General features: G+C 41.1%; 1 protein-coding gene across 1 annotated transcript in view; it reads left to right on the top strand.

Moving 5' to 3' along the window:
- xpr1a (xenotropic and polytropic retrovirus receptor 1a) overlaps positions 1 to 6,694 on the top strand; it is a 135,278-nt gene that overhangs the window by 8,198 nt on the left and 120,386 nt on the right. The gene's annotated exons all lie outside the window — the stretch shown is intronic.

Below are 6,694 nucleotides of genomic sequence, written 5' to 3'. Positions count from 1 at the left end.
CATCTTCAGAATTCAGCCTAAAGGAGGACACGTTTCTCAACCACATTTCAAGGGTCTTCTGTGTTCTTCTGAAATATTTGCTTGTGACTTTTCTGACCGTTATTGTGAGTCAAATTTAAAATGTGATTAGATTTTTATACATTAAGGTCCAGCCCTGTTATTTTTGGCCACACATGCTGAAATATCCACTTTTTCTAGCTTGAGGTTTGAATGCTGCCATTCACTGCAGCGTTTACTATTTACTCAATCGTGGTTGTGACATCACAACAACACAAGACTGCTGCTTCTGGGTGGTCTAATTCATCTACTTGAATTTTACAACCTTTGTGTTTCTGGCTTAAATTTTCCCACATAACGGAGAATTCCACCTTATTTTTAAATTGCTTCAGGTATCCAGTGTGTGAGGTGTAAACAGAGAGATTCAGAGGGTTTGGTGTGAAGTGGTTCAGATGTCTTTACAGTGGTGGTGATGGGAACCAGGCGTCGCCATGACTACAACACAAATAGAGCCGTTTTATTTACTATCCAGAACCACCAGAGAACCTACACGAGTCTTTTGAGTTTATATGGAATGTTGATGATGGAAAAATAGAGGAAAATCTGGAATAATTATGGATTCAAATGGTTTCAAATACATTTTAAGCCAAAACCATTTCATGTAGGAACTTTACGTAAGGAGCTTTTAAAGGTGGACGTCTGGTTCCTATCACCACCACTGTGAACGGTTCTGACTCGGTAAGTTTCTTTAGAACAGAGTTTCACACCAAACCACTCAGAACCGCACAGTTTACATCGTAAACCTTTAGTTATGCTGTAATTTTGAAGAATCTGTGGAGTTTCTCGTTGTTGATGATGTAAAAAAACATAAATTATAAAATAGCTTGTGATTTGAAAAATTTCAAATTATGATTTTGATACAAAAAAACGATTCATCTTTCAGCACCAGCCTGTAAAATGAGACACCAGAAATGCCAAAAGGGACAAAAATCTGACAAAAATATAAAGTTTTTCCTTTTTTGCAGAACAAAACCCAGATCTTGAGCATATGTCAGTCCACTGGCTTGATAAGGTGGCACCCTGCTGACCACTGGCCACCACTGGTCCACCTTTGGACCAGCCAGATTACTGTCCTGCATGCAAGCTCTAACTAGTTTTTCATTTTTAATCTCCTCAAACAGATTTTAGACACTCAGAGCTTTTTGGTTTAGAAAATAAACTCGGACAAATATTACAAACAACTGAAAAGAAAAAAAAAAAGACTATGTAAATGATTTTACGCCGTGACACTGTGCTGAGATTAGAATTATTCACCGACTTTTTAAGGATGACTAAAGAAATTAAGAAAGAAAGCAGAAGTAAATTGGACTATGAGTGGAAACTGAGTGATGATGAGCGGAATTTTGTCCATTATTCTGCATGAACTGTGGTGGGCCGCCCACAGGGCCCACTGTCCTCTCGCTATCAGGGAAACTCAGGTCCTAACAGCATATCTCCTCTTCTGCTGCACTGTCCTCCTGTCCTCACTGGGTCTCCTGTTGTTTCAGCGAGCGACGAGTCAGAAACGGGTCAGATGAAAGCACAGCTCGCTTTTGTGATCCATAGCTGCGTCTTCTGAGGGTTAAATGACGGTTTTCTGAGGAATCTGCCGCCGTTGTGCTGCAGCTCTAAGGCAGAAGGCCGTTTCCATGCCTACAGCTAAGGTCTGCGCTCTGATTAGAATGTATGGATCCGACCGAGAGACAGCAGAGACACACAGGCTGCTCCTCTCTCTCCCGCTGGGACGACATCTGCTCTCGGCCTTGGACACTCAGGTCCACCCACCTCCCTCCGCAACACACAGACTCTATAAGAAGAGCTGGGCTTGTGCTGCACCTGTAGACTGCAGTGTTAGTGCTGATAGACTCCGCCCACTCTGTGTCATCCCAGTCAGACCCGCCCCCTCATCCCAAATGTAGCACGTCAATCAAGACATTTTGTCTTTGTTAGGCTGGAATTCTGTAGCCACACACCTAAAAATGATGGTTCTTCACTATATCTTCTGTATATGGTTCTATGTAGAACCATCTTAAAAGTGATTCTATATAGCACCAAAAAGGGTTTTTCTATTGTAACAAGCTTGACATCCTAATAATAACCTTAAAAACCTTTTTGGTGCTATCTAGAATCCATTTCTAAAAGGTTCTATATAGAACCATCTACAGCACACTCTCCATTAGTCTAAGGAATCCTTTCATGAACAATGCAAAGAACCTTTTAATCATGCAGAGGATTGTGTGAGTGTTCGTGGTTCTATATAGAACCATTTTCTTCACTAAAAACGCTAGTTGGTTCTATATAGCACCAAGAAGAGTTCTTCTATTGTAACAAGCTTGACATCGTAACAATAAAAGAACCCTTTTTGGTGCTATATAGAACTCTTTTCAAAAATGTTCTATGTAGAACCACATTCTATATCAATCTAAAGAACCCTTTCATGATTGATGCAAACAACTCTGATCGTGCAGAGGGTTCTTTGAGTGTTCATCGCTCCATATAGAACCATCTTCTTTACTAAAGAACCCTAGAAGAACCATCTTTTTAAGAGTGTAGTAAAGAAAATGGTTCTATATAAAACCAAAAAAGAACAACAGACAATAATTACGTAAACAGCTATTCTTGTTTTTAAATACGTCATAAGAAACGTAAAATTAAAAATATTAAATAGATTTTTTTGCGTTCCCTGTTCTCTTATCTGTGTTAGTGGCAGTATATGGTTATGTAGATCACAGAAAATTGGAAATTGAACAAAAATACAAACTAATGAGTAACAAGCTCCGCCCACTCGCTGCTCAGCCGGCAGTTCGTTCTCCAGCTCCTTACACTAAATTCCCAAACTGTCGTCACCACTGAGCAGCTTTTCAGTCGGCAGCTGTGACAGAAGAACAGCTGAACAACCTGGAATCAGTCAGAAATGAACCCAACACCATTCGCCAGACGTGTCTGATCTTCAGAGTCGGACCAAATCAGACTGAGCCATAAAACTGAGCCAATATCAGGTTCAGCTCAGTTTGGTCAGTTTCTCCAGATCAGTATTAATGTTGTTTTGTTCCAGTCGGTCTGTAAAGCTTCTTACAGCCCGTTTAGTGTTGGGTTCATTTCTGGCTGATTCCAGGTTGTTCTGCTGTTCTTCTGTCACAGCTGCTGACTGAAAAGCTGCTCAGTGGAGACGACAGTTTGGGAATTTGCTCTATAAATAACCTCACCTTGCCTGTGTGAGTGTGTTTGTATACATAACATAAGCCCCTCCCCCCTTCCACCCACTTTACTCTGATAGGCTGCGCCCACATGCCTAGTTTGATTGTTTACAGTGGTTTCCATGATGTAGTGGTCTGCACTCGTGTGGATATCCCACAGTGTTTTGCAGTGTGGGACTAGTTTTCAGTGCTTTGCATTGGAGCGGGTGGGAACCCAGGCCCCTGCAGGTGGGAGCGGGACCAAACGTGCAAGAAGAGGAATCCACAAATTAATGAACGGCCTAAATAAAGTAGAACAAACACTTAATCATATATATAAAAAATCTAAAATCAGGACAGTGAAACAGTTCAAATGAATGAAGTTGTTGTGAAGAGCTGTGAAGCAGCCGATCACATTAACATCACACAGATTCTCGTCGCTTTGAGATGGCACAGCCTTCAGGCTGATGGCCACCGCTGCCAAAAATAATTCCTGCTTTGTGATTAAATGGTGAAAAAATGTTGGGTGACGTTACTCACCGTGAGCCTGATGACCATGACTGCCCAGCAGAGAGTGATGTGTTTGTGAATAGTCGTAGATATTGGATGCCAGTTCAAGCTGTGCGGGCGGGAGCAGGACTAATGATTCCGATTTTAGGCGGAAGTGGGATGAAATCATGTTGCAATGGGACTGAAAAAGCAGTCCTGCACAGACCTCTAACATGAGGCACTGTGGAGGCATTAACACTGTAGCTTGCACTGTCAGTAAAACAGGCGCAGTAATTAAAGGGAATGAACGTGGTGACAGCAAATGAAGTGCTCTCAGTAGTCTGGGGATCAATCCATCAGACCGCTGCTTACTACCCTGCTTTATCTATTATTCCCACCGACACTTTGGGGGGAGTAGGGTTGGGGGTCATTACTGTTACAAATCCTTATTGAGACTGAGAAACTGCATTTAATTTAGCTCTGGATGGGGAAGCATATCTGCCCTAGTGTAATTGCCCCCGCTCCTTTTTGGGTGAGAGCAGCCCCTCTAATTCGATGAGGTGTTTGACAATTTTATAGCATAAAATCGGAATAACCTACTGATTTATAGCTATTAGACTTCAGGTCCTACAGCCAGTCAGGCTAACAGTTATGTCATGTCGTTGCTGATAAACAACCAACGTTGTTATGTAAAAAAAAATGCAAGAAACAGATCAGTGTCCTTTCAGTCTGCGTCCATCGAAGTGGACAAATGGCTCTACCAAGTGGCTGGAGGAGTCATATTTACGACCCCGTCGTCATGGCGTTAATGCCGTATTTAGACACACTTCGGATCATTATGAATTTGGATTATTATGACATAAAAATCACTTGAGGGAACAGGCAGGTGAAACTCTTTACTTGGCATTTGTGTTTCAACACGCCAGATCAGGGGTCGGTACCCCAAATGTTACTAACCTTAGGAGCCTCAACATTTTAAGTCCATTTTACCATCTTGGCTGTAAATGTGTCTCAGTATGTGTTAATTTAGTAGCAAAAATATAGTATAAATGAAAACACAGACTCACTTCGCTCTGTTTTACGCTTTAGTTCAGCTATAGCTGCTTTTCTCGCATCTCCAGCAGGAAACCTTTCCGCAAAAGTAGAACAGTTTCTTGTAAAATGTCTCTCGACTCTCAAATGTTTACAATGACTGAAGTTTCTCATTCGCCAGCTTCTTGTTTCAGTTTTCTTGTTGCACTTGTTGCCTGAGGCAGCAGAATGTAACTGCTGCACCATTTAAGGTGGAATGGGAGAATTTGATCAAGACCTTTAGCTTTGTGACTTTATGCTGTTGGACAGTTTCTCTTTGCAGATTAAACGTATCATGAGACCAGCTGGAGTGACTATAAAAGTCCCTTCATGTCACAATTACTGATGTCCGTCTTAAATCTCTCTCTTTGCCATTTCGTAGCTACTAGCTGGGTGAGACTGTTGTCTGTGTTGCTATGGTGACCAGCCGTCTGCGCTGATCTTCAGGGTTAAAGGGTGAATCAGCAGTTCTACATTAACTCCAGTGTTTAAGACCATTTACTGTTAAACTGTGTTGAAGGATCAGCAAAGCTTTATTTTACTGTAGAGGAGGATTATTTTATTATTACCTACTGATCTGATTCAGCTGTGGAGCCGCGACAGGCCAGTAAAAGAGCGTCATGTTGTTGACCCCTGGAAAGGGAAAAGCTAGGTGGCTGCAGCCAGTGCCAGCCTTTTGTTACAGGCTAACGATAAATTGGGATCTCCTGTCTTTTCATTGTGTTCTGTGTGTTGCCTTTTCAATGCCGCGTCAATATTCACTACTTTGACTTTCATTATAACTTGACTTTAACGTCATTAACTCAACTGTGATGAAGTGCTAAACACAGACGTGCATGTATTGACCGACCGGGTCACCGTCTAATGTTTTATCCTCTCTGCGGACGGCCTGAAGACACAGATCTCTCCTTTTGCTGTCCTTCACTTTTCAGGGAAGGAAAGAAATCATAAATTGGGTTTTTTACATGCAAAACGTACCACAGCAGCTTTTAGAGGTGGTGGCGCTTGTATTTCCAAATTGGTGCTGATGCTTTGACCGGGTGTGTTTTCACCCAAAAGGGGGCGTGGTCGTTTGGACGACAGGGAAGTGATGCATGGCTGCTCTCATCTGCTAAATCTTAGTGTGCAGTAGCAGTGTGCTGAGTCAGCACCACCCCTCCACTTTGTCCGATTAGCAAGCCCAGGAAGGAACGCTGTGAGGAACCAAGACTCAAAAGAGCAACCTGTCCTCCTCTGGTCGACTCCAGATTGCAAAACAACTAACACAGCGGGAGCGATATGGAGCCGGAATAAAGAGTTTAACCATGATTAGTCACTTTTGTTTTACTTGCTCAAATTTAAAAGATTTGTTTCCATTTAAAACAAACAAAACCTCGTATCTCCAAAATTTTAACTTTACAGAAGGAAAAAACATACTTTACTTTTAATGGAAGTCAATGGAACCAGACATTTTTCCAAGGAATTTTGGGTCGTTTCTTTTAGTGCGTTCAACATAAAATTTGTGCACAATGTAAAGGACAGCAGCCATTTTCAAATGATTAAAAAATCTTAAAAATGTGAGTGAGTGTATATATCATATATATCATATACACAGTCAGTGAGTGTATATATCATATACACAGTCAGTGAGTGTATATATCATATACACAGTCAGTGAGTGTATATATCATATACACAGTCAGTGAGTGTATATATCATATACACAGTCAGTGTGTGTATATATCATATATATCATATACACAGTCAGTGAGTGTATATATCATATACACAGTCAGTGAGTGTATATATCATATATATCATATACACAGTCAGTGAGTGTATATATCATATATATCATATACACAGTCAGTGAGTGTATATATCATATACACAGTCAGTGAGTGTATATATCATATACACAGTCAGTGCATATAGCATGTGTG

The sequence above is a fragment of the Pygocentrus nattereri genome, chromosome 28 (genome assembly GCF_015220715.1).
Source record: "Pygocentrus nattereri isolate fPygNat1 chromosome 28, fPygNat1.pri, whole genome shotgun sequence".
Lineage (NCBI taxonomy): Eukaryota > Metazoa > Chordata > Actinopteri > Characiformes > Serrasalmidae > Pygocentrus > Pygocentrus nattereri.
Note: the sequence above shows the minus strand (reverse complement) of the source record. Positions and strands in the feature narration are given on the sequence as shown.